At 48.0% G+C, this 27576-nt stretch overlaps 1 pseudogene across 1 annotated transcript; it reads right to left on the bottom strand.

Moving 5' to 3' along the window:
• Window positions 1-218: 218 nt before the first annotated feature.
• Window positions 219-24187, bottom strand: LOC122541645 (uncharacterized; annotated as a pseudogene). Its single transcript, XR_015752929.1, has 4 exons — window positions 24006-24187; window positions 15426-17121; window positions 8158-8196; window positions 219-1985 (listed from the first exon to the last, which is right to left on the bottom strand). The product of XR_015752929.1 is annotated as an uncharacterized LOC122541645 (transcript).
• Between the last annotated feature and the right edge of the window lie 3389 nt (window positions 24188-27576).

Genomic DNA, 27576 nt, shown 5'->3' with positions numbered 1-27576 from the left:
TATCCACCCACTTGAGTCCCGGCCATACAATGGGCAGCTGCCTCTTAAATCAGGCTCAGGCAGGATTTCTGAGAATAAAAGGCTAGTAGGTTCAACTTCGGAGCAACTTAAAGTAATTCCTTATCAAAGACCACCCAGGGACGCTAATTTGTTGTGGACAAATCACCACAAGCTACTTTAGTTCAGCTACTTGTTAAGAAATCTCACATACAACCAAGTACTGAAACAGTGATTGAAAATTTATTGAATTTAGCAACTAAAATAAGACCCCTCGAATGAGCAAGTTAAGCCTCACAACCCAACTTGGCTATTACCCAATTAATGCTGGCCTTGATTCCATATACAGTGTCTTTCCCTGCGTGTGTCCTTGGTTTGATCCTTATGCAATGTTGTTCTCCAGAGTTCTGGTGTTCGATTCTAAAAGAACTTTTTTATGTCTTTCAGTTCCATGATGCAATATAATTGATGATTTTTTAGAATCCTTTTATTGAAAATATTGATTACTCATTTAGAGTCTCTGAGACTGCAGCTTGCTTCCTTACCAGAAGTAACTTCTTTGTTCCTTGTGACATTTGGCCTTAACTGTTTGCTGAAAGACACATCCTGTCTTGGAATTACTCCTTAAATTCTTCAACAGATCAGTCATTCATCCTTGTGGCGTGAGGCATCCAGCTATCAAGCAGGTATCCAACCTGTTTGGTTTATGTAATCTCGACTCCTTATTTTCCCAGACATTGTTGATTGCCTTTAATCTCAGCTTGTCTTTGTCCCTTAACAGTTTACTTCAGACAGCTATTGCTGCTGCTTTCTGTGTGTAACTGTTTATCTTTGTTGATTCACTCAATCCATAAACAATTATTAAAGTTCTGAAGTCTGTAATATCACAAATCACAATGGGTTGGCCTCACTGCATGGGGGTTGCTCCAAGTCTGTTGCAGTGATATAACTGAGTGAAAACCAGCTAAGAGCATGGTTGGGTAGTTCCTGTGTGGGTTTGCTGATGATTCAGGAAGTCCAACATTTATATGATGGCTTTATGACAGAACTCCCACTGATAGAATTCTTCCCAATGTAAATACATTGATGGACCAGGAGCTTCACTGACACTGTGAAAGACTTGTCACAAACATCAACCTGAAGAGTTTCTCCCCTGTGTGAATCCTGGTGCATTCCAAATGGTCGAAAAGACCCTGAAAAGTTCTCCGCAATCTCACATATGAAGGATTACTCCCCTGTGTGATTCCTTTGATGGAGCAGGAGATTCCACGACACTGAAAAGGATTTGTCACAAACCTCACACGTGAATGGTTTCTCCCCTGTGTGAATGCGTTGGTGTCTGCGGAAGTTTGATAACACTGAGAATGACCTGTTACATACCTCACATGTGAAAGGCTTTTCTCCTGTGTGAATGCGTTGGTGCTTACAAAGGGAAGATACGACTGAGAATGATTTGTCACACACATCACATGTAAATGGTTTTTCCCCTGTGTGAATCCTCTGATGGAGTAGGACACTTGATGAATCTGAGAAGGATTTGTCACACACATTGCACGTGAATGGCTTGTCACCTGTGTGTACGGGTTGGTGTCGGCGGAGATGTGATGAATTTGAGAATGATTTGTCACACACCTCACATATGAATGGTTTCTCCCCCGTGTGAATGCGTTGGTGCCTATGAAGGGTCGATGACTGTGAGAATGATTTGTCGCACACTTCACACACGAAAGGTCTCTCCCCTGTGTGAACGCGTTGGTGTTTGCGAAGAGTCGATGATTCTGAGAATGAATTGTTACACACTTCACACGTGAATGGTTTCTCCCTTGTGTGAGTGCGCCGGTGATTCACTAGGGCTGATAATTGTGCAAAGGCCTTGTCACAAACCTCACATTTGTAAGGCTTCTCTCCTGTGTGAATGCGTCGATGATTCACCAATGTTGATGACTTTGCAAAAGCTCGTTTGCAGACCTCACACTTGAATTGTTTCTCTTCCATGAACCTGTCCTTTTTTTAACAGTAATACATCAAATGCACCTTTCGTATTTGGAAATGTTGTGTGGAGCCCTCTCCCTACTTGAACAGCCTCTCTCCTGTAGGAATGAATCAGTGGTTCATGAGGCTTCATGAACGATTGAAGCTCTCATCACACTTGAAGCCACTCACACTTCTTCCCAGCCTCACCCTGACTGATCACCACAGCCGAACCTTCAGAAAGGTTGGTTCTGATGGAAGGCTCCACCCCACTGACCAGTTTCAGATCTGATGATGTGTCAAAGTTCCCCTGTCCCAACCAATTTCCAGATGATGGTTTCACTGCCCAACCTTCTCTGTGTTGAGCAATGCTGTGAAGGGTCTGGATGTCTTCCCACGGTTGTGCAGTCATTCCTTGGGTGATGTTCAGGATCTATCTGCAGTGTCTATCCTCTCTGGTGTAGTACAGTGCAATCCTTCTGTAAAACAGGAAAAGAAATCATGAGTTCCTCCAAATCCCTCTCCTCCTTTGCTAAAGAGACTGACTCCTCGGTGAGAGACTGTTCCACAGTGAGTGCCAGTCTGCTATTCCCCTGTTTGGGGAAATCAGATACAAATTGATTTTTTTTTCCTCACTTGACTGTCACACCTAGGAGCAGACAATATGGCTGCTTTCTTTCCTTCCCCAGACCATCTTCCCAGGCATTGCAAGGACATTGAAAAAGATAAACACCTTCTGGGTGGAGTTTGAAATGGGTTCTCAATCACTGTGAGCTAATATGACTGAATCGTATCAATCTGAAAACATCCCAGACTCCTTTGTCTCCATCCCTGGGATTGTCCATTCCACTGGCAGGACAGGAAGGTCTTTAATATTGGTTCCATAAGGTCTAATGCCTTCAGGTCAAACAAATTCAAGGAAAACTACCAATCCCCTCCCAAATGATAAATGAGTCCTTCACCATGTTCATCATCACGAAAGAAGTAGACTCAGGACAGGTCCCAAAACTGGGTGTCTTAGAGGCGCAGTGAGCCATCAGCAGCATCAGGATTATTTTCCACCCAAATCTCACAGGCCTCCAAACAGTAGTGATGAGGCAGAGGATGGCTTTCTACACAAAATTAGAGACACTCACAGTAAGGGTGCTACAATATTCATGGGTGACCTTAATCTGTGTATAGACTAGGCAAACCACATTCATAAACAATACTGTGTTCAGTAAATTCTGAGAGTGTGTACAAAAATTTTTTCAGACAAGTACTTTGAGGAACCAACTCAGGAAAGACAATCCTAGATCTAGTTTTGTGCAATGAGAAAGAGTTAATTTCTTGTTGTGAGCGATCCCTTCAAAGAAAGTGACAGAATTTCTCATATGGATAGAAACTGAAGTAGTCCAATCTAAAACTAGGCTCCTAAATCTGAACAAAAGAAACTACAATGATATAAGTGTGTTGTCTACAATTGACTGGATGATTCCATTAAAATTCATGACAGTGAATAGGCAATGGTTAATATTTTAGGAGTGAATGCATGCATTGCAACAATGACCATATATATTAATAATTTTGATGAGGTATTTAGATGTACTATTTCCAAGTTTGTTGATGGCATGAAATTAATTGGGATTGTCAGTGGTAAGGAAGATGTAAAGTGGATTCAGGGTGATTTAACCTCATTGAATGAATGGGAAAATATATGACAGATGCAGTGTAACGTGGATAACTGTGAAGCTGTCCACTTTGCTAAGAGAAACAGAAAAGATATACTTGCCATCGAATGAATATAGCAAAGGTTCACCAGGCTGATTCCTAGAAAGGCAGGTTTGTCATATTCGGAAAGTTTGGATCAGCTGGGCCTGTATTCATTGGAGTTTAGAAGACAGGACCTCACTGAAACATATAAAACTCTGACTGGGCTGGATATATTCAATGCCGGGATGATGGTTGGAGACTCCACGACAAAGGATCACAGTCTCAGAATGTAGGGTAGGCCATTTTAGACTGAGATGATGAAACATTCTTCACTCAGAGGGTGGCAAACCTGTGGAATTTTCTGTCACAAAATGCTTTGCAGGCCTTAACAATGAATATATTTAAGAAACAAATGGATGGATTTGTAGAGATTAAATGTGTCGAAGTGTATGGGGAGGAGGGGGGCGGGGAGTACGGCATTGAGACAGATGATCAGCCAGCATCATGTTGAATAGCAGATTGGACTTGATGGGCCAAATGGTCTGCTCCTATTACTTGTTTCTATCTTTCTTGTTTTTCCATGTTTGTATTATCAAACCAGTCGATAGGCATGACTGGAACAGCACAGAACAAACTCTGCAGGTTGCTTTCTAACCCAGTGAACATACTGCAGAAGACGAAGTGGAACCTGGACACCAATAGTAACAAGTAATAAATAAATAGAACTAAACAGCCCCACAACCAACAGGTTAGAACAAAGCTCTGTAGTCCTACCACACCTTCTTGAGAATTGTGGACAACTAGTTGAGTAACAGGAGAAGGTAGTTCCATGACACCACCATTCACAGCCATGCTAGAGCCCAGCACACGGGAACAAGACGCAATGTTAACGTTCTTGAGGCAGAAATATTGAGTGGATGATCAAACCCAGCCTCTTGCTGAGGAGCTGGGGGAACTCCCCTCCAAAAGCCCTTCATCAGGAATAAAGCAGGATGAAGGGCTTTTGCCCGAAACGTCGATTTTGCCTGTCCTCGGATGCTGCCTGAATTGCTGTGCTCTTCCAGCACCACTGATCCAGAATCTGGTTTCCAGCATCTGCAGTCATTGTTTTTACCTCGAACTCCCCTCCAGGCTACTCCAATCCTCCCCGCAATCGAGAAAGCCTAAGTGTGTTATGAATGTGAAATCCAGAAGATTATCATATTTTAAACTATCTTTATACTTTAAAAAAATGGAATTTCTCAGAAATGATGTTGCTGGGACATTATATTATTATGGAGGAAGTGAGGACTGCAGATGTTGGAGATCAGAGTTGAAGAGTGTGGTGCTGGAAAAGCACAGCTGGTCAGGCAACATCCGAGGAGCAGGACAGTCGACATTCCAAGCATAAGCTCTTCATCAGGATAAAAGGCTTATGCTCGAAACGTGAACTCTCCTGCTCCTTAGATGCTGCCTAGCCGGCTGTGCTTTTCCAGCACCACACTCTTCGACCATTATATTATTATGCCAGGCGAAAAGTCAGGTGGATTTGTTACTATAGTGATACTTTTGAACTTGCTGAGCAAGATGCAAAGTTATCACAACCAAAAACAAAGGCCAGAGTACCTGGGGCTGACTAGACAGATTTTCCAACTCTGAGATTATTGACAGAGACAAGGGCAGTTATGAGAGAGAGAGAGAGATAAAGAGACAGAGAGGCAGACAGAGAGAGAGAGAGTCAGTATAGAGGAGAGGGAGTACTTTCTGTGGACTAAGTATTAACAGAATATGAGAATGAACACAGTCTCCAGTTAAACAGATACATTCTGTGACAATCTAAAGACTCCACTAGATTTGTCCTTGTGAGGCCAGAGGAGGAGTCACTGGAGGAGGCCTCATTGTTGGCAGTGGGTTCAGATATCTTTGGAAACTCAGAAAAAAGCTTTTGACAGTGACTCAAAGTTACAATTCAGTAAGCAGGGAGGAGTGAGCCTATCAGAAGCTGAGGGGCAGGGTGGACTGGTATCTGTAAAACCTCTAATAATGCCGAGACTGAAATGTAAAATATACTGTGGCTCTGTTCGCCGAGCTGGAAGTTTTTGTTGCAAACGTTTCGTCCCCTGTCTAGGTGACATCCGAGCACCCGAGCTACAAATCTTCTCACAAACTTTGAATGTAAAATATAATTGTGACATTCAGCATATATTCACGTGAAACATTAACAGGAGATATTTTTGCTGTCCTTTAATATAATAATTGCCTATTGATTATTATCTAATCTATGTTGCTCTTTGTTGCCAAAGTAAAAATCTTAACTTTCATAATTATAATGCAATTTCAATTTCGTTACTGGGAATTCAAAACCCGTTCAAAAGTTATCAGTCTCCTTGGGGATCGTATGAAAACCACAAACGGCTCAATGAGAGATCTCGTCACATCACATCACATCATCTTTTGTGGTCATGATCACTTAAAGTCATAGAGTTAGACATCATAGAAACAGACCTTTCAGTCCAAGAGGACCATAATCCCAAACTAAACATAATCCATATGCCCGCACTTGGCCCATTTCCCTCCAAACATTCCTGATTCATGCACTTATCTAAATGTCTTTTAAACATTGAAACTGCACCTACAAACACCACTTCCTCAGAGCATTCATTTCACACACAAACCATTCCCTGTGCAAACAAATTGCCCCCATCTCTTTTTAAAATCTTGCTCCTCTCACCTTAAAATATGTGGGAACTTGCTGTGCACACATTTAGGTACCCATATCCAACAGTGACCACACTTAAAATGTACTTCACTACAAGTAAAGCACGCTGGGACATCTCGTGTTTCTCAAAGGTTCTATATAAATACATGTCCATCTATTCCTTATGTTTTCTGATGAGATCCACAGTGATAGGGCATTAGGAAACCTGGAGAGATTGAAAAGACATCCAGCATCCAGATCCCATCACTCAGAGCACTGACCATTCCCAGTCCACAGGATAATAATTAGCTCTCAAAACACACATAGAACTCAATAGCAGGAAATCAGTAAGAATCCTCAGACACTCTGCACCTCACAGGTAATGACATCCCACCTTCCCATATTCAGGAATGAGCCATCAACAGCCTGATGGAAATCAGAGGGAAATGCTTCCAATAAACACACTCAATATCCAACACACAGCTCCAGTCACACAGTTCAGCACAAAGCACCGAGTAAACAGCTCTCTCAGCTGGATCTTCTCACACAGCATAAGGGACATTTCCACCCCTGACTGCCCACAGGATAGTCAGACTGCCTGAAGACTGGTGTGGATATTATGGGATACAATTTGTATAAAAGCTGCTCCTTCACTCACCATCTCCTCACTTGGTTTTCTGTCCCTATAGGAAGTGAACCAGCTCTGGAAGAGGAAGAGGAGACAATGGGCAGAGTGGGTGGGCTCTCTGATTGACGTCTCTCACAGTCAATCCAAATATTTCTGGAGCAACATGAGTTTCCTGAAACCTGGGAAACTGACCGGGGAAATGGAGGTGACTTTGAGCAGCAGATCAGGTGGGGATTTAAACTTGTCATTGTCCCATCTGAATAAAACCTCACTTATTGCAGCTGCCTGGCAGTTGTGAGTGTGTGAGTCCTTTTCCACATATGTGCTCCTGACACCCAAGGTGCACCACCGTTATAGCACAAGGGCAGCCACAATTGAAGGGAAATTATTTAAACGCAGTGTGTATGACAAAGGCTTCATGAAGTCAGGGAACCTCCATTTGCACCAATGCACGTCCAACTGGCTGACCTTGTTGCAATCACAACATTGAATTCAAATCCCACCTGCTCCAGATGTATGTACAAATATCTCTGAACAGGTGAATGGAAAAACTGGTTAACCCAAAAGTAATTCAACGGAGACCTCTTGTGGCAAAGTGTAGCGTCCCAACCGAACACTGGAGTCCTGCATTCAAGTTATACCTGCTCCTGAGGTGTGCAATAACATCTATGAAAAGTTGGATTAGAATAATAGGTTCAGTTAGAATAAACATTTCAGTGGGGCCCTCTTGTGGTACAGTGATAGTATCCCGACACCGAACTGGGAATCCCAGGTTCAAGTCCTACCTGCTCCAGAGACATGCTATAACAGCTCTGAACATGTTGATTAGAAAAATAGGTTAAATATTTGTAAACAAATAATTCAGGCATGACAACAATTTCACATTGACAGCGATTCTTTGGGTCAATTAGTGGACTCACACAGGGGAAAGTCGGTGATCTTTGTGATGGAGAGGGTATGGTGTTGGAATCTCAGCCAAAGGTTGAATCCAGCAACACTGACTAAATTGTTGTTGGAGATGAGAGTGAACAGGGAAAGGGAGAGTGTAGCAATTGGAGTAATCCCTTGAGCCATCGCAACATTCAGTTGGATCTTATATCTTAACTCTATCTAACTGCCTTGATTCTGTAGCCCTTAACCTCCTTTCATAACAGTAAACCTATCAATCTTAGTTTTGAAGTTTTCAAATGACCTCCAGTTTCAACAGATTTTTGTGGGGAGAGTTCCAGATTTCCAGTCCCCTTTGTGTGAAAAACTGTTTGCCAACATCACTCTGAACAGCCTCGCTCTTAATTTTAATGCTCTGTCCCTTGTTCTGGACTTTCCTTTCAGAGGAAACTGCTTGGTTAACTTGTTTAATCATCTTAAACACTTCAATTAGATTATTACTTAATTTTCTACATTTAAGTGTATACAGGCTCAGAATGATTTAACACTTTTATCCCCAGGAACATTCTGGGGAATCTACTCTGCACTCCCTCCAAAGCCAATTGTCACCTTTCTGAGGAGCAGTGCCCAAAAATGAACACAGTTCTCCAGATAGGGTCTAAATAGAGCTCTGTAAAACAGGAACGTAATTTCCACAAGGACACAGTTGGTTTTGGGGAGGAGAAGTTATGGGTTATCTTTTCTCCTCATGTGGGCCCTGGACTAACGAGTAGTTTTGACAGAAGAAAGCGGGACCACTAGTCCTTGGTGTGGTCCAGTCAGGTCTGATCATGGATGGATTAAACAGATTTTCATGTCTTGAACTTGAGAAGCAGGGATATTGATGTGGAAGGGAGTAAAGGGCATTTTGGAAACGAGTGTAGAGGGTAGATATGAGGGAGTTATGAAACCAATTTGTGCCACAGAAGCATTGCATTAAATGTAAGACCAAAGAGCAGAGGGTTGTGAATTAGATAGCACTTTCCAACTCCCTTGGGGAAAGAGGGTCTTTCAGGAATGGAAACTGATTGGTCCATGGACCAATGTGATCGCTGGATCTCTATAACCTTTGGTGAGTTTGAATGTTGGAAATCAGCTACATCCTGTGTCACTAAAGTTTGGTTATATTTCTGACCATCAAAATTGGGAACAAGACAAGAGCACAGGGATTTTAAATAAATTTTTGTCTGTAGTATTCTGAGAGAGTTTCCCCTGATGTATGTGTGTGTATGTGTGTGTGTTAGTAAAGTGAGCCAACTCTCAGGACTGGGTATAGGGCAGAATCAGACTCTGCTTTAATTGGGAATGTGAATTATAGGCAGATCCTCTTCAGGTGATGGGTGTTTTATACCACGGAGAATGTTTGTACTGTCCTGTCTGGGAGGATGACTATCTTGAGTATGGTGAGGGAGTGGGAGTGAGCTTTTACAGACCTGAGTTCCCTCAGCTCATCATACCTCAATGTAATAATAATGATATGTTTACCTAACACTTCCAAGATTTGTTTCACGTTCTGGGAAAGAATTTGAGTCATTTTCAAATGCTTTGTTAATTTGGTTGACTAATTTCAGCTAAATATTGTGTTTTTGTTTGTCTAATGCTGCATCATTCATCTACATAGATGTCTAACCCATAATTCATTTGGTTCAATTTACTGAAAACCTATTCACTGAAGCACTCAGGATGCTACAGTAAGAGTCCTGTCCACAATATATTAGTCAATGTCAGTGTGGGCTGGGATGCTCTCTCCATCATTGGAACTATGGTTGGTGAAGTTGATTGCGATGTCGGTATTTGTCAGGACATCAGGGAGAACGCCCCTGTTTTTCCACAACGCAGTCTTAGTGAAACCGCCAGAGATACCATCTTCTTGAGAAGTTAATGCAAGGCTCCATCTGCCCCCTCAGTTGAATTTAAGTTTCTCTGTCATACACTGGAATATCAGCCTCAATGCTCAAGACTCTGGAGTGAGGCTTGAATCCACAATCATCTCACTCAGAGACGAGAGTACTGACTAAACCATGGATGTCAATTGATTATATTTCTCTTACAGTCATAATCATAGTGTTATACAGCACAGAAATAGACCCTTCAGTCCAACTCACCCATACTGACCAGATAGTCTATTGTGATCTCGACCCATTTGCCAGAATTTGGCCCATATCCTTCTAAACCATTCCTATTTATGTACCCATCTAGATACCTTTCAAATGTTGTAATTTTACCAGTCTCCACCACTTCCTCCAGCAGCTCATTCCATTCACACACCACACTCTGCGTGAAAATGTTGCCCCTCAGTTTCCTTTAAAATCTATCCCCTATCACCTGAAACCTACATCCTCTAGTATTGGACTTCTCTACCCTGGATAAAGACCTTGGCTATTCATCTTATCCATGCCCCTCATGATTTTATAACACTCGAATTGGTCACCCCTCACCCTCCAACGCTCCAGGGAAAAAAGCCCCAGCCTATTCAGGTTCTCCCTGTAACTCAAACCCTCCAGTTCCAGCAACTTCCTTGTAAATCATTTCTGACTCCTTTCAAGTTTAACAACATTTTTCCTATATCAGGGTCTAGATTCAGTTTCTCAGGGCTTTCGTCCCCAGTCTATAAACAGAATGCTTTTCCCCCTGCAAAATCGCAGCCAAAAAGTTTGATTTTGATTAAAAGTAGCAACTAACTTGAGCTGCAGGTGTCAGCGTTGCCTTTGTGTCTGGGTTCCTGAAGCTGTGAAAGGTGTAGTCTCTAATGTCAGCTGGAATGGATATCTTAACTGTGACAATACTATGGATTTAAAAAGTTTTTCTTGTCCAGTTTTTTTTAAAGAGAGGTTGCTCCAAAGCGCATAAGTAAACTGCTTGTGAGGCCTTGGGTTATTTTTAAGTTGGAACAATAGAAATACAATGGGCGGGGTCAAGCTCCCACAGAACCAGGAGGTTTTAGTTTTAACCTTCAGTAGTGGTTGGTGGGGTCTTGAAACTGGATGTGGATGCTGTTTTCCCTCTCTCTCAGGCAGCTAAAAGCTGGGGTTCTCTTCCTGCTGCAAGGGTGTGTTTATAGGATGTTACTATATTCGAACAGTTACTGTTTAGGAGTTCAATAATCTATTATTCTGTTAGGTTTTCCAATAGATTTAAGTATTCCAATTTCTTCTTTCCTTTGTTGTCTTTTAACTAGCGAGTGTATTTTGCTTCAAAACTGATAGTTTGACCACCTGAATTGCATCCAAAATGCAACGCCTGGCGCTTGTCTTTAGATTAAGAAAAAATTGCTTAGCGTCTAAGCTATCTTCTTAATATTTTGAGGGAATTTGGTCTGGTTCATAACATTAAGGGATTCTCTTTAATCAGTGCTGCTGATGGACCATTCTGCTTTCATTCACACAGGAAAATTCCATAGTTTAGACACTATTCAATCAGTGTGACAGGAATAAAATTTGAGGAACAGTCTACTCTTCCCAGGAAAGTGCAGTGTTAGTTTTAGTGAGGACTTTGAACTTCCTTTCAAATCCCTCCCTGGCCTTGCTCCTCCCTATCTCTAATCTTTTCTATCTCTCAGTCTTGCACTGGAGTGTCATTTGGGACTTTTTGTGCTCAAGTTATGGATTCGGATTTGAACCCACAACCCTCCGACTCAGAATAAGGCTGTGGGTTCAAGTCCAACTCGATCTGGATTATTCTATAAACATGGATTAAAGCTGATAGCAGGCCACTCTGAGGTACTGGTACAAACAGTCCTTGCTCCTGACCACCAGTTATTCAACACAGCCACATTGTACAAAATTGAAGAAATTGTAGACACCTCATCTTTTACTTGGACTGTCCACTTCTAGACTCTGGTCTTCCTCTGGTTACACAACAATGCAAAACAAGTGTGTCATGTATCAATGTTTTTAATCTGATATATAATGTAGTTTCTCCAAGAAAATATATCTTCCCCTTGTGATGCTTATATTTCTTTTGGGATGTCAGAAATACTGGTACAAATAATTATCCAATCCCCTCTGATCTGCAGTTGTTGTCAAGCAAATATGTTCACTTTTGCCCCTGCCTAGCTTGTAGCTTTCTCCCATATTAAACCAGTTTGTGTAGATTCATCAGAGTTTTATCTTTAGTTGGAACAAACAACTTGGGCATTTATTATCCAAGGCCTTCTTAAAAGTAAATACTCTCAGGTCTCAGCTTGTCAGGCTCAGTTGGAAAATAATAAGTTCTTGCAGTTGTTAGGAGAAGAAAAACACACCTTTTGACTCTTGTCCACTAAATGGAGATCACAAGGATGTCCATTGTAGATTTTTTTCATTGCTGCCTTCCTCTCTTCAACCACCCTTTTGTCCATTTCCCACCCATGGGATTCTAGATAGCTGTCAATCATTGATATCTAAATACAAAAACCAGATTAAAGCACTAAAAAAAAATTAGCGCACTAATTATAATGACCAAGAATTACACAGACTATAAACTATAGAGGGGGTTAAAATATATCTAAAGTCTTAAAACATTATCTTGTAGATATCTTGTGGGCGGCATGGTGGCACAGTGGTTAGCACTGCTGCCTCACCGCGCCAGAGACCCGGGTTCAATTCCCAACTCAGGCGACTGACTGTGTGGAGTTTGCACATTCTCCCCGTGTCTGCGTGGGTTTCCTCTGGGTGCTCCGGTTTCCTCCCACAATCCAAAGAAAAAAATGTGCGGGTCAGGTGAATTGGCCATGCTAAATTGCCCGTAGTGTTAGGTTAAAGGGGTAAATGTAGGGGTATGGGTGGGTTGCGCTTCGGCGGGTCGGTGTGGACTTGTTGGGCCGAAGGGCCTGTTTCCACACTGTAAGTAATCTAATCTAATCTAAAAAGTAATCTAATCTAATCTACACATGAAGCGTCTGAGATCACAATGTACCAACCTTAAATAAAACTGCTGCCATTGGTCTCACAGAGTTTTGTTTTGACCACTTGGTTTGTAAAATTCTTTTGCAAATATGCAATAGCCACAAGCACATCAGTTGCATGTTAAAGTTTACACAGCCTCTATTAGCTTTATCATAATACATGGCCTGAAATTGATCATGTCAGGAGTTTCAGATGTACATTTTGACAAACGTAAATTACATTATTGTAATCTTTAACACGTTTATGAAACATCAGCTAGGAACCACAGAAATGACCACAGGCCCGAATGGGAATAATGAGAGTGGTGAGTTTCTGTTGACTGCCCCTGTTTTGAGGTGGCTCCTCAAATTACATTTGGTTTTTGGATGTTCTGTTTATTTCTGTTATATTACATAAACAGGAGAAATAGTTAAAATACTTTAATATAGCCATAACGATATTATTACCTCAATAATGCTGCAGAGAGTTCCTAATTTTTTCCCTTTACGATACGAGTTTAAAATGCCACACATACTGTCTATCCCTCTCACCTTTATAATATCAGAGGAGCGATGGAGGAAGGGACTGAAAGGTAAGCATAGGAAACAGGTGGAAAGATCAGAGAGAGAAAGAAGGAAGGGTTTTGAAAAGGGATAGATAAGAAGGTGTAAGAGGAGGAGGAGAAATAATTGCTCATGCCCCCCTCCCTCCTGTTCTTGTAACCATCCTATCCACTGCCTTGGATGCTATGGGTCTTCCTTTGCTGATCTTCTGTCAAACACATCCAAGGATACAACATCCCACACTGATGCTGTCAGTTTGAAACACTCCAAAGATGAAGAATGCTTTTTCCACACTGGAAATCTCTGTCAAACATTTACCAGGGAAACTGAGACAGCAGCTGCAATAAGTGAGATTTTATTCAGATGAGACAAAACCAAGTTTAAACCTTGATCTGCTTTTCAGAAGTAGTTGGAGCCTTTGTCATTTTAAACAGCTTTCCATATGGTGTGTAAAATGTCTACTGCCCTGAGACCTGTATTGAAATCTAATGACATCAGAGGTCACAATAGTATAGCAAGCCAAAATATTGCAAAAAACACTACTTGTTCTCTCTCGTCTGTTACAATTGTTTCTGTCCCACACACACGTTGCGTATTTAATCTCTGAAGTGTTCAACTCTTCTTCTGGTAGATGTGCAAGTTGTTGGTTATTCATCTGGTGTCTGCACATTATCAAAGAGCTGCTGTTAGCCACACCTAATTTTCTCAGGACAATGCCTTGACCCACCAGAATCAGTCTGCCTGATTTAAAATATAAACAAAGCTGTGAGAGGTAATTTCGGTTTAAACTTTAAGATGTGCCTGGACCACGGACTGGTCTATAATAAAAGACAAAACTTTTGTTTCTTTTCTAGAACATTTTATATACTCAAAAGTAGAATAGTTTAAATTGTGCAGAATGCTGACAATTTGTGAGCAGAGTAAAAACAAGCAGGCTAGTTTAAATTGTGCAGAATGCTGACAATTTGTGAGCAGAGTAAAACAAACAAGCCCTTGATTGATGAAACCATTGACACAGGAGGGAAGGATGAGTCCTTGACTGATAAGACTCCAGGATGGGGGAACGACTTGAGACATCTGTTTCAGATTAAAGCCTTTGACTGATAAGACTACAGGGTGAGAAAAACAACAAACTTTGGAGACTCTGGAGCCTTTTGTTGCAGACTTTGTGATAAAAATAATGATGTTTTTAAGAATGTGAACCTCATGGCTTGTTGGAGCCAAGGAGAGGAGGGACTTGTGCTGTATATAATGGGAGACTTTGTAAGCCTCAGCGCGCCTTTTCTTTAAGGGTGCCCGACTCTGCAGACTTGACTTGTTAATAAAACTTTGTTTTCCTGAATTTGTCTAGAGCGATTATTGAGAAGCGATTTTCGTTTCTAACAAAAGCTCTGCAATTAACCGTCAGTCATTAGCCGGTGTATTCTTCATGACAATTCTCTGCCAATCACTACTCTTTTATCATACAGTATAAATGTTTTTTCTGTTTTGAATATCTTGCAAATTATCGTGATGGGTTCAAGATGGGTAGCTTTAAAACAAGTATTCTTTTTCAGCAATTGTCAACTTCCTTCAGAAGCAAAAACAGTATCCAGTCTCTGTTTCTCAATCTGTGCACAGTGTTGTTCAGTTTGTGTAAACCCTCTGGATACAAACACAACGGGTTGTCCTCACTGCCTGGGGGTTACTCCAAGTCCTGTTTCACTGACATCACACTGCAGGGTCACTCCATTGTTACATCATAATCCCTCAGCACTGATGATGTCATCACTAGTTGTTTGATGGGAGTGAAAGCTGCTTCTTGTTCTGTGTCCCAGTCCCACTGAACACCCTGCACAGTGAGACTGTGTACAGGTAAACACTCTGAGGACAGACAGTGAAGAACTTTGTCAGGCAGTCCTCATATGAGTTCACTGATGTATTATGAGGTCCAACAACTGTGTCAAGTATGTAATACAGAACTCACACGGATAGAGCTTCATCCCTCTTTGAGTGTATTGATTGGCTACAACATCCACTGACTGTGTGAAAACCTTGTCAGAAATGTTGCAACTGAAGAGTGTTCTTCCTGTATCTGAATCCTGTGGCGACCCAGATAGTCAAAGACATGACAAAAGGTTCATCACAAACCTCACAGTTAAAGAGTTACTTCCCTGTGTGGATCCTCTGATGGAGCAGGAGGTTCGATGACCGTGAGAATGATTTGTCACACACCTCACACGCGAATGGTTTCTCCCCCGTGTGGATGCACTGGTGTGTGTACAGGGTTGAGGACTGTGAGAAAGATTTGTCACATATCTCACATGTAAATGGTCTCTCCCCTGTGTGGATACGTTGGTGAACACGGAGGATCGATGACTGGGAGAACGATTTGTCACAAGCCTCACACCTGAATGGTTTCTCCCCTGTGTGAATCCTCTGATGCAGCAGGAGTTTTGATGACTCTGAAAAAGATTTCTCACAAACCTCACATGTGAAGGGTTTCTCCCCTGTGTGGATTCTCAGATGAACCAGGAGCTTTGATGACCTCGAGAATGATTTGTTGCAAACTTCGCATTTGAATGGTTTCTCCCCTGTGTGAGTGCGTTGGTGTTTGCGGAGAGTTGATGAATCTGAGAATGATTTGTTGCATACATCACATGTGAATGGTTTCTCCCCTGTGTGAATCCTCTGATGGAGCAGGAGTTTTGATGAGTCACAGAATGATTTGCTGCATATCTGACATGTGAATGGCTTCTCCCCTGTGTGAATGCGTTGGTGCACGAGGAAGTGTGACGACTGTGAGAATGATTTGTCACACACCTCACATGTAAATGGTTTCTCTCCTGTGTGAATACGTTGATGTACACAAAGGCTTGATGACTGGGAGAATGATTTCTCACATACCTTGCACGTGAATGGTTTCTCCCCTGTGTGTGTACGTTGGTGTACGCGGAGATGTACTGAGTTCAAAAATGATTTGATGCATATTTTACACGTGAATGGTTTCTCCCCGGTGTGAATGCGTTGGTGCACACGGAGATTCGCTAACATTGAAAATGATTTATCACATACATCGCATGTAAATAGTTTCTCTTTTGTATGAATGTGTTGGTGTACACGGAGGTTTGATGGCTGCGAGAATGTTTTGTTACAGAAATCACATGAAAATGGCCTCTCACCAGTATGGATGCGTCGGTGATTCACTAGTGTGGATGACTTTGCAAATGTTTGGTTGCACACCTCACATTTGAATGGTTTCTCCCCAGTGTGAATACGTCGGTGATTCACAAGTGTTGATGACTGTGCAAAGGCTCGGTTGCACAGCTCACACTTAAACGGCTTCTCCCCAGTGTGAATGCGTCGGTGATTCACAAGTGTTGATGGCCGTGCAAATGTTCGGTTGCAGACTTCACACTTGAAGGGATTCTCTTCCATGAAGCTACTCTTATGTTAACAGATCTACAACAGATGCACTGTAAGCAGCCTCTCCTCTGCAGGAATGAGTCAATTGTTCACGAGCCTCGGTGAATGATTGAAACTCTCACCACACTTGGAGCCACTCACCCTGACCCATCACCCACAGCCGAACCTTCAGAAAGATTGGTTCTGATGGAAGGCCCACACCACTGACTAGTTTCAGATTTGATGATGTGTCAAAGCTCCCCTGACTCGACCAATTTCCAAATGATGGTTTCACCCAACCTTCTGTGTGTTCAGCAATGCTGTGAAGGGACTGGCTGATTGCAACATTTCCTTGGGGGATGGGCAGGTTCCATCTTTGATGTCTATCCTTCGCTGGTCTAGTACGGTACAATCCTTCTGTAAAATAGGAAAGGGACACATGATTTCCATCAACTCTCTCTCCTAATTTGCTGAAAGGATGGACCCCTGTATTTACTTCCTTAAACTATAACAGGAGGTGATGGGTAGTACTGGCTGAACCAACATTTATTACCCTGGAGGGATGGTGGTGAACTATCCTCTTAAGCCAGTGCAATTTGTGGAGTGAGGGAGAGAACTCCAGAATTTTGTCACAGTGACAGTGAAGGAATGGAGATATATTTCCAAGTCAGGATGGTGAGTGGCTTGGAGAGGAACTTACAGGTGGTGGTGGTGTTCTCATATATCTATTGACTTTGTCCTTCTAGATGGAAGTAGTCGTGGCTTTCAAAGGTGCTATCTAAGAATGTTTGATGAATTTCTGCAGTGCATCTTGTAGATAGTACACACTGCTATTACTGAGTGTCGGTGGTGGAGAGAGTGGATGTTTGTGCATGTGGTGCCAATCAAGTAGATGCTTGGTCTTGGATGTTGTCAAGCTTCTTGCGTGTTGGTGGGGCTGTACTCATCCAGGCAAGTGGGAGTATTCCATCACACTCCTGACTAATGCCTTGTGGACAGGCTTTGGGGAGTCAGGAGGTGAGTTATTTGCTGAAGGATTCCAGGGGGGTAGGTATAGGACAGATGTTAGGGGAAGGATTAAGGGGGGGTAGGTATAGGACAGATGTTAGGGGTAGGTTCTTTACTCAGCGAGTCGTGAGTTCATGGAATGCCCTGCCAGTAGCAGTGGTGGACTCTCCCTCTTTATGGGCATTTAAGCGGGCATTGGATAGGCATATGGAGGATAGTTGGCTAGTGTAGGTTAGGTGGGCTTGGATCGAGGGCCGAAGGGCTGTACTGCGCTGTATTCTTCTATGTTCTATGTTCTATGTCTCTGACCTGCTCTTGTAGCCACTGTTTTTGTATGGCTAGTCCAGGTGAGGGATGGAGGGGAAGACTAGAGGTGCAGAAGGTGCTGGTCACCAGGAAATGGAGATTGTAGCGTAGACAACAGTGATCACTGGGATAGAGAGGTATAGACAATTGCTGGTCACTGGGAGAGGGCGGTGCAGACAGCACTGGTCACTGGGAGAGGGCAGTGCAGACAGCGCTGGTCACTGGGAGAGGGCAGTGCAGACAGCGCTGGTCACTGGGAGAGGGCAGTGCAGACAGCGCTGGTCACTGGGAGAGGGCAGTGCAGACAGCGCTGGTCACTGGGAGAGGGCAGTGCAGACAGCGCTGGTCACTGGGAGAGGGCAGTGCAGACAGCGCTGGTCACTGGGAGAGGGCAGTGCAGACAGCGCTGGTCACTAGGAGAGGGCAATGCAGACAGCGCTGGTCACTAGGAGAGGGCGGTGCAGACAGCACTGATCACAGGGAGAGGGCGGTGCAGACAGCACTGATCACAGGGAGAGGGCGGTGCAGACAGCGCTGGTCACTAGGAGAGGGCGGTGCAGACAGCACTGGTCACTGGGAGAGGGCGGTGCAGACAGCGCTGGTCACTGGGAGAGGGCAGTGCAGACAGCGCTGGTCACTGGGAGAGGGCAGTGCAGACAGCGCTGGTCACTAGGAGAGGGCAATGCAGACAGCGCTGGTCACTAGGAGAGGGCGGTGCAGACAGCACTGATCACAGGGAGAGGGCGGTGCAGACAGCGCTGGTCACTAGGAGAGGGCGGTGCAGACAGCACTGGTCACTGGGAGAGGGCAGTGCAGACAGCGCTGGTCACTGGGAGAGGGCAGTGCAGACAGCGCTGGTCACTGGGAGAGGGCAGTGCAGACAGCGCTGGTCACTGGGAGAGGGCAGTGCAGACAGCGCTGGTCACTGGGAGAGGGCAGTGCAGACAGCGCTGGTCACTGGGAGAGGGCAGTGCAGACAGCGCTGGTCACTAGGAGAGGGCAATGCAGACAGCGCTGGTCACTAGGAGAGGGCGGTGCAGACAGCGCTGATCACAGGGAGAGGGCGGTGCAGACAGCGCTGGTCACTAGGAGAGGGCGGTGCAGACAGCACTGGTCACTGGGAGAGGGCGGTGCAGACAGCGCTGGTCACTGGGAGAGGGCGGTGCAGACAGCGCTGGTCACTGGGAGAGGGCGGTGCAGACAGCGCTGGTCACTAGGAGAGGGCGGTGCAGACAGCGCTGGTCACTGGGAGAGGGCGGTGCAGACAGCACTGGTCACTGGGAGAGGGCGGTGCAGACAGCGCTGGTCACTGGGAGAGGGCGGTGCAGACAGCGCTGGTCACTGGGAGAGGGCGGTGCAGACAGCGCTGGTCACTGGGAGAGGGCGGTGCAGACAGCGCTGGTCACTGGGAGAGGGCGGTGCAGACAGCGCTGATCACTGGGAGAGGGCGGTGCAGACAGCGCTGATCACTGGGAGAGGGCGGTGCAGACAGCGCTGATCACTGGGAGAGGGCGGTGCAGACAGCGCTGATCACTGGGAGAGGGCGGTGCAGACAGCGCTGATCACTGGGAGAGGGCGGTGCAGACAGCGCTGATCACTGGGAGAGGGCGGTGCAGACAGCGCTGATCACTGGGAGAGGGCGGTGCAGACAGCGCTGGTCACTGGGAGAGGGCGGTGCAGACAGCGCTAGTCACTGGGAGAGGGCGGTGCAGACAGCGCTGGTCACTGGGAGAGGGCGGTGCAGACAGCGCTGGTCACTGGGAGAGGGCGGTGCAGACAGCGCTGGTCACTGGGAGAGGGCGGTGCAGACAGCGCTGGTCACTGGGAGAGGGCGGTGCAGACAGCGCTGGTCACTGGGAGAGGGCGGTGCAGACAGCGCTGGTCACTGGGAGAGGGCGGTGCAGACAGCGCTGGTCACTGGGAGAGGGCGGTGCAGACAGCGCTGATCACTGGGAGAGGGCGGTGCAGACAGCGCTGGTCACTGGGAGAGGGCGGTGCAGACAGCGCTGGTCACTAAGAGAGGGCAGTGCAGACAGCGCTGGTCACTGGGAGAGGGCGGTGCAGACAGCGCTGGTCACTAAGAGAGGGCAGTGCAGACAGCGCTGGTCACTGGGAGAGCGCGGTGCAGACAGCGCTGGTCACTGGGAGAGGGCGGTGCAGACAGCGCTGGTCACTGGGAGAGGGCGGTGCAGACAGCGCTGGTCACTGGGAGAGGGCGGTGCAGACAGCGCTGGTCACTGGGAGAGGGTGGTGCAGACAGCGCTGGTCACTGGGAGAGGGTGGTGCAGACAGCGCTGGTCACTGGGAGAGGGCAGTGCAGACAGCGCTGGTCACTGGGAGTGGGCGGTGCAGACAGCGCTGGTCACTGGGAGAGGGTGGTGCAGACAGCGCTGGTCACTGGGAGAGGGTGGTGCAGACAGCGCTGGTCACTGGGAGAGGGTGGTGCAGACAGCGCTGATCACTGGGAGAGGGTGGTGCAGACAGCGCTGATCACTGGGAGAGGGTGGTGCAGACAGCGCTGGTCACTGGGAGAGGGTGGTGCAGACAGCGCTGGTCACTGGGAGAGGGTGGTGCAGACAGCGCTGGTCACTGGGAGAGGGCGGTGCAGACAGCGCTGGTCACTGGGAGAGGGCGGTGCAGACAGCGCTGGTCACTGGGAGAGGGCGGTGCAGACAGCGCTGGTCACTAAGAGAGGGCAGTGCAGACAGCGCTGGTCACTAAGAGAGGGCGGTGCAGACAGCGCTGGTCACTGGGAGAGGGCGGTGCAGACAGCGCTGGTCACTAAGAGAGGGTGGTGCAGACAGCGCTGGTCACTTGGAGAGGGCAGTGCAGACAGCGCTGGTCACTGGGAGAGGGTGGTGCAGACAGCGCTGGTCACTGGGAGAGGGCGGTGCAGACAGCGCTGGTCACTGGGAGAGGGCGGTGCAGACAGCGCTGGTCACTGGGAGAGGGCGGTGCAGACAGCGCTGGTCACTAAGAGAGGGCAGTGCAGACAGCGCTGGTCACTAAGAGAGGGCGGTGCAGACAGCGCTGGTCACTGGGAGAGGGCGGTGCAGACAGTGCTGGTCACTGGGAGAGGGTGGTGCAGACAGCGCTGGTCACTGGGAGAGGGTGGTGCAGACAGCGCTGGTCACTGGGAGAGGGTGGTGCAGACAGCGCTGGTCACTAGGAGAGGGCAGTGCAGACAGCGCTGGTCACTGGGAGAGGGTGGTGCAGACAGCGCTGGTCACTGGGAGAGGGTGGTGCAGACAGCGCTGGTCACTTGGAGAGGGCAGTGCAGACAGCGCTGGTCACTGGGAGAGGGTGGTGCAGACAGCGCTGGTCACTGGGAGAGGGCGGTGCAGACAGCGCTGGTCACTGGGAGAGGGCGGTGCAGACAGCACTGGTCACTGGGAGAGGGCGGTGCAGACAGCACTGGTCACTGGGAGAGGGCGGTGCAGACAGCACTGGTCACTGGGAGAGGGTGGTGCAGACAGCGCTGGTCACTGGGAGAGGGTGGTGCAGACAGCGCTGGTCACTGGGAGAGGGTGGTGCAGACAGCGCTGGTCACTGGGAGAGGGTGGTGCAGACAGCGCTGGTCACTGGGAGAGGGTGGTGCAGACAGCGCTGGTCACTGGGAGAGGGTGGTGCAGACAGCACTGGTCACTGGGAGAGGGTGGTGCAGACAGCGCTGGTCACTGGGAGAGGGTGGTGCAGACAGCACTGGTCACTGGGAGAGGGCGGTGCAGACAGTGCTGGTCACTGGGAGAGGGCGGTGCAGACAGCACTGGTCACTGGGAGAGGGTGGTGCAGACAGCGCTGGTCACTGGGAGAGGGCGGTGCAGACAGCACTGGTCACTGGGAGAGGGTGGTGCAGACAGCGCTGGTCACTTGGAGAGGGTGGTGCAGACAGCACTGGTCACTGGGAGAGGGCGGTGCAGACAGCGCTGGTCACTGGGAGAGGGCGGTGCAGACAGCGCTGGTCACTGGGAGAGGGTGGTGCAGACAGCGCTGGTCACTGGGAGAGGGTGGTGCAGACAGCGCTGGTCACTTGGAGAGGGCGGTGCAGACAGCACTGGTCACTGGGAGAGGGTGGTGCAGACAGCGCTGGTCACTGGGAGAGGGTGGTGCAGACAGCGCTGGTCACTGGGAGAGGGTGGTGCAGACAGCGCTGGTCACTGGGAGAGGGTGGTGCAGACAGCGCTGGTCACTGGGAGAGGGCGGTGCAGACAGCACTGGTCACTGGGAGAGGGTGGTGCAGACAGCGCTGGTCACTGGGAGAGGGTGGTGCAGACAGCGCTGGTCACTGGGAGAGGGTGGTGCAGACAGCGCTGGTCACTGGGAGAGGGTGGTGCAGACAGCACTGGTCACTGGGAGAGGGTGGTGCAGACAGCACTGGTCACTGGGAGAGGGTGGTGCAGACAGCGCTGGTCACTGGGAGAGGGTGGTGCAGACAGCACTGGTCACTGGGAGAGGGCGGTGCAGACAGCGCTGGTCACTTGGAGAGGGCGGTGCAGACAGCACTGGTCACTGGGAGAGGGTGGTGCAGACAGCGCTGGTCACTGGGAGAGGGTGGTGCAGACAGCGCTGGTCACTTGGAGAGGGTGGTGCAGACAGCGCTGGTCACTGGGAGAGGGCGGTGCAGACAGCACTGGTCACTGGGAGAGGGCGGTGCAGACAGCACTGGTCACTGGGAGAGGGTGGTGCAGACAGCGCTGGTCACTAAGAGAGGGCAGTGCAGACAGCGCTGGTCACTAAGAGAGGGCAGTGCAGACAGCGCTGGTCACTTGGAGAGGGTGGTGCAGACAGCGCTGGTCACTGGGAGAGGGTGGTGCAGACAGCGCTGGTCACTAAGAGAGGGCAGTGCAGACAGCGCTGGTCACTAAGAGAGGGCAGTGCAGACAGCGCTGGTCACTGGGAGAGGGCGGTGCAGACAGCGCTGGTCACTGGGAGAGGGCAGTGCAGACAGCGCTGGTCACTGGGAGAGGGTGGTGCAGACAGCACTGGTCACTGGGAGAGGGTGGTGCAGACAGTGCTGGTCACTGGGAGAGGGCGGTGCAGACAGTGCTGGTCACTGGGAGAGGGTGGTGCAGACAGCACTGGTCACTGGGAGAGGGTGGTGCAGACAGCACTGGTCACTGGGAGAGGGCGGTGCAGACAGTGCTGGTCACTGGGAGAGGGCGGTGCAGACAGTGCTGGTCACTGGGAGAGGGTGGTGCAGACAGCACTGGTCACTGGGAGAGGGTGGTGCAGACAGCACTGGTCACTGGGAGAGGGCGGTGCAGACAGTGCTGGTCACTGGGAGAGGGCGGTGCAGACAGTGCTGGTCACTGGGAGAGGGCGGTGCAGACAGCACTGGTCACTGGGAGAGGGTGGTGCAGACAGCACTGGTCACTGGGAGAGGGCGGTGCAGACAGTGCTGGTCACTGGGAGAGGGCGGTGCAGACAGTGCTGGTCACTGGGAGAGGGCGGTGCAGACAGCGCTGGTCACTGGGAGAGGGCGGTGCAGACAGCGCTGGTCACTAAGAGAGGGCAGTGCGGACAGCGCTGGTCACTAAGAGAGGGCAGTGCAGACAGCGCTGGTCACTGGGAGAGGGCGGTGCAGACAGCGCTGGTCACTGGGAGAGGGCAGTGCAGACAGCGCTGGTCACTGGGAGAGGGTGGTGCAGACAGCGCTGGTCACTGGGAGAGGGTGATGAAGACAGTGCTGAAATTATTTTCAGTGGTTGAGAAGTCTAGGACAAGAACAATGTCTAAAACTTAGAGACAGACCAATCAGGAATGAAATGTGGAAGGGAATTTTCAATTCTGTGATTAAGTAGAGAAACAGGCTGAACAGTGGAAGGGCCCTCTGATTGGGCTAGGCTTGGTTACCCCACATATCTAACATCTGCTTTGCCCAATGTTCAGAAACAGATAAATGTTAAATTGTAACAGTCGGCTTAAGGAAGGTCTGCCTCATGAGGACTTTCTGGGCCCTGTTTAAAATACACACTGATGGCTCCTACCTCTCTCTGTCTCTCTGCTCATCAGCCCTAACAGTCCCTGAAGGCAACTGAGAGAGGGCAAAAACGTGGTCTTCCTGAAGGCTGTCCATAAGAGACGAGGAGTTCCTTTCACTGTGGATGGCAATGAGAGGCCATTCAGAGTCTGGATATGGGTGGCTGCAGCTCCAGTGCCGCACGAGGACAAATCAACTGCTACACTCCGCGAGGATACATGCTCTTGCCTACTCAATACTTCATGGCCCTATAAAAGCGAGTTAGCATTTGTTAGATTGTCAGTGCAGAGAACTGACACAGGAGGTTTGTGTCTGGCACCTCCATCAGATACCTTGTGTGCTGTCCGTGTAGTTAGCAATGGAACGCTTCTGGCACCACAATGGTACTGCCCCTCGCAAATCTACCTTTAAACTTCACACTTCAACACTTTTCACACTTCAAACATGAAGGTTCGCACTTAAAAACATAAGAGGTCACTGACCTTTCATTACAAATAGGAGAACGTACACCCCTGATAGTTTCTGAACAAACTATTGCATGGGGAAAGGATGGCTGTTTGTGGTCAGCCCCACTTGCCTGTCCCCAAGGCATCAGGAAGGCCCTGGCAGTCTTTATAGTAAATACCGTTTGACAACAACAAGCCAGACTATAAGTGACAGAATTGTCACAAGGCTGACCAACACATAGATACTTCAACTGTGACACCGAGACTTCGCATTAACATCCAGCTTGCTTCTGAAGGAACCGCATATGTGAAGGTGTAGCCACCAGAGCCTGGAGGATGCATTCTCCGCCACTGGATATGTACCTCCTTTGTGTCGCCAGGCTTCTGAAAAGATCAGCCAAAAATCCCACTGTCCTGGGGAACTAAGGAGTATTCATGACATGTTAATAAATGTCAAACTGGTCCCCAAGATAGCAGTTACAAAATCTGACCCTAATGAGAAAGCAGCAAATGTTTAACCTGGTGTCAGGAAACTGGAAATCGGCCTTCTCATACCTCCAGGTGGACCTGCAAAACCCCACCCTGGAAAACACTGGCACACAAAGAGTGGGAGAAGCTTGGAACCAGGCAATTTGACAATAAACACTAAATTGATTGGTAATATTAAATCTTAGATTTCTGTTCACTGAAGGTTTGAGGGGATTTGGGGAAACAGCAAGTATCTAAGGTTCTTTTACAGATGCGCTGTGATCCCAGTGAATGTAGGACACACTTGAGACATTAAATGGCTGATTCCTGTTCTTGTGTACAGTCTGCCAAAGAGGCAACATTCTCTCAGTAGCTCCCCTCTGACAGGGCAACATTCCCTCAGAGGAACTGAATTAATTCCAGTTCACAGGATAATAACCAGCTCCCAACACATACAGAATTCAACAATAGGAAATCAGTAAGAATCCTCAGACACTCTGCACCTCCCAGATAATTACACCTCACCTTCCCATATTCAGGAATGAGCCATCAACAAAACTCAGTCTGGAAATCAGAGGGAAATGCTTCCAATAAACACACTCAATATCCAACACACAGCTCCAGTCACACAGTTCAGCACAAAGCACCGAGTAAACAGCTCTCTCAGCTGGATCTTCTCACACAGCATAAGGGACATTTCCACCCCTGACTGCCCACAGGATAGTCAGACTGCCTGAAGATTGGTGTGGATATTATGGGATACAATTTGTATAAAAGCTGCTCCTTCACTCACCATCTCCTCACTTGGTTTTCAGTCCCTATAGGAAGTGAACCAGCTCTGGAAGAGGAAGAGGAGACAATGTGCAGAGTGGGTGGGCTCTCTGATTGACGTCTCTCACAGTCAATCCAAATATTTCTGGTTGAAACTTTATTGCTGGAACAGCACAGCAGGTCAGGCAGCATCCAGGGAACAGGAGATTCTACGTTTCGGGCACAGGCCCTTCCTCAGGAATGAGCAGAGAGTGTTCAGCAGGAGAAGATAAAAGGTAGGGAGGAGGGACTTGGAGGAGGGGAGTTGGAAATGTGATAGGTGGAAAGAGGTCAAGGTGAGGGTGATAGGTCGGAGTAGGATGGAGGCGGAGAGGTCAAGAAGAAGACTGCAGGTCAGGAAGGCGGTGCCGGGCTGGAGGGATTCGGCTGAGACAAGGTGGGGGGATGAAGAAACTGGTGAAGTCCAAGTTCATCCCCTGTGGTTGGAGGGTTCCCAGTCGGAAGATAAGACGCTCCTCCTCCGACCGTCGCGTTGTTGTGGTTTGGCGGTGGATGAGTCCAATGACCTGCATATCCTCGGTGGAGTGGGAGGGGGAGTTGAAATGCTGTGCTACAGGGTGGTTGGGTTGGTTCGTCCGGGTGGCCCAGAGGTGCTCTCTGAATCGCTCCGCAAGTAGGCGGCCTGTCTCCCCAATATAAAGGAGGCCACACCGGCTGCAGCGGATGCAGTAGATGATGTGGGTGGAGGTGCAGGTGAATCTGTGGCGGATATGGAAGTTTCCTTTGGGGTCTTGGAGAGAAGTGAGGGGGGAGGTGTGGGCGCAAGTGTTGCACCTCCTGCGGTTGCAAGGGAAGGTGCCAGGAGTGGAGGTTGGGTCGGTGGGGGGTGTGGATCTGACAAGGGAGTCGCGGAGGGAGTGGTCTCTACGGAAAGCTGATAGGGGAGGGGAGGGAAATATATCCTTGGTGCTGGGGTCTGTTTGGAGGTGGCGGAAGTGACGGCGGATGATGCGCTGTACATGGAGATTGGTGGGGTGGTAGGTGAGGACCAGTGGGGTTCTGTCCTGGTGGCGGTTGGAGGGGCGGGGCTCAAGGGCGGAGGAGCGGGAAGTGGAGGAGATGCGGTGGAGGGCACCGTCGACCACGTCGGGGGGGAAATTGCGGTCCTTGAAGAAGGAGGCCATCTGTGTTGTACGTATTTTGAACTGGTCCTCCTGGGAGCAGATGCGGCGGAGACGAAGAAATTGGGAGAATGGGATGGCGTTTTTACAGGGGGCAGGATGGGAGGAGGTGTAGTCCAGGTAGCTGTGGGAGTCGGTTGGTTTGTAGTAGATGTCCGTGTTGATTCGGTCGCCTGAGATAGAAACAGAAAGGTCTAGGAAGGGGAGGGAGGAGTCCGAGACTGTCCAGGTGAATTTGAGGTCGGGTAGGAAGGTGTTAGTGTAGTGGATGAACTGTTCAACCTCCTCGTGGGAGCACGAGGTAGCGCCGATACAGTCATCAATGTAGCAAAGGAAAAGATGGGGGGTGAGGCCAGTGTAGTTGCGGAAGATGGATTGTTCCACATACCCTACGAAGAGGCAGGCATAGCTGGGGCCCATGCGGGTGCCCATGGCTACTCCTTTTGTTTGGAGAAAGTGGGAGGATTGGAAAGAAAAGTTGTTCAGGGTGAGGACCAGTTCGGTCAGTCGAAGGAGGGTGTCGGTGGAAGGGTACTGGGTGGTACGGCGGGAAAGGAAGAAGCGGAGTGCTTTGAGTCCTTCGTGATGGGGGATGGAGGTGTACAGGGACTGGATGTCCATGGTGAAGATGAGGCGTTGGGGACCGGGGAAGCGGAAATCCTGGAGGAGGTGGAGGGCGTGGGTGGTGTCACGAACGTAGGTGGGGAGTTCT

This window comes from Chiloscyllium plagiosum, unplaced genomic scaffold, assembly GCF_037043375.1.
Source record: "Chiloscyllium plagiosum isolate Xiang-an unplaced genomic scaffold, Cpla_swu_hap1 HiC_scaffold_35, whole genome shotgun sequence".
Classification (NCBI taxonomy): domain Eukaryota; kingdom Metazoa; phylum Chordata; class Chondrichthyes; order Orectolobiformes; family Hemiscylliidae; genus Chiloscyllium; species Chiloscyllium plagiosum.
Note: the sequence above shows the minus strand (reverse complement) of the source record. Positions and strands in the feature narration are given on the sequence as shown.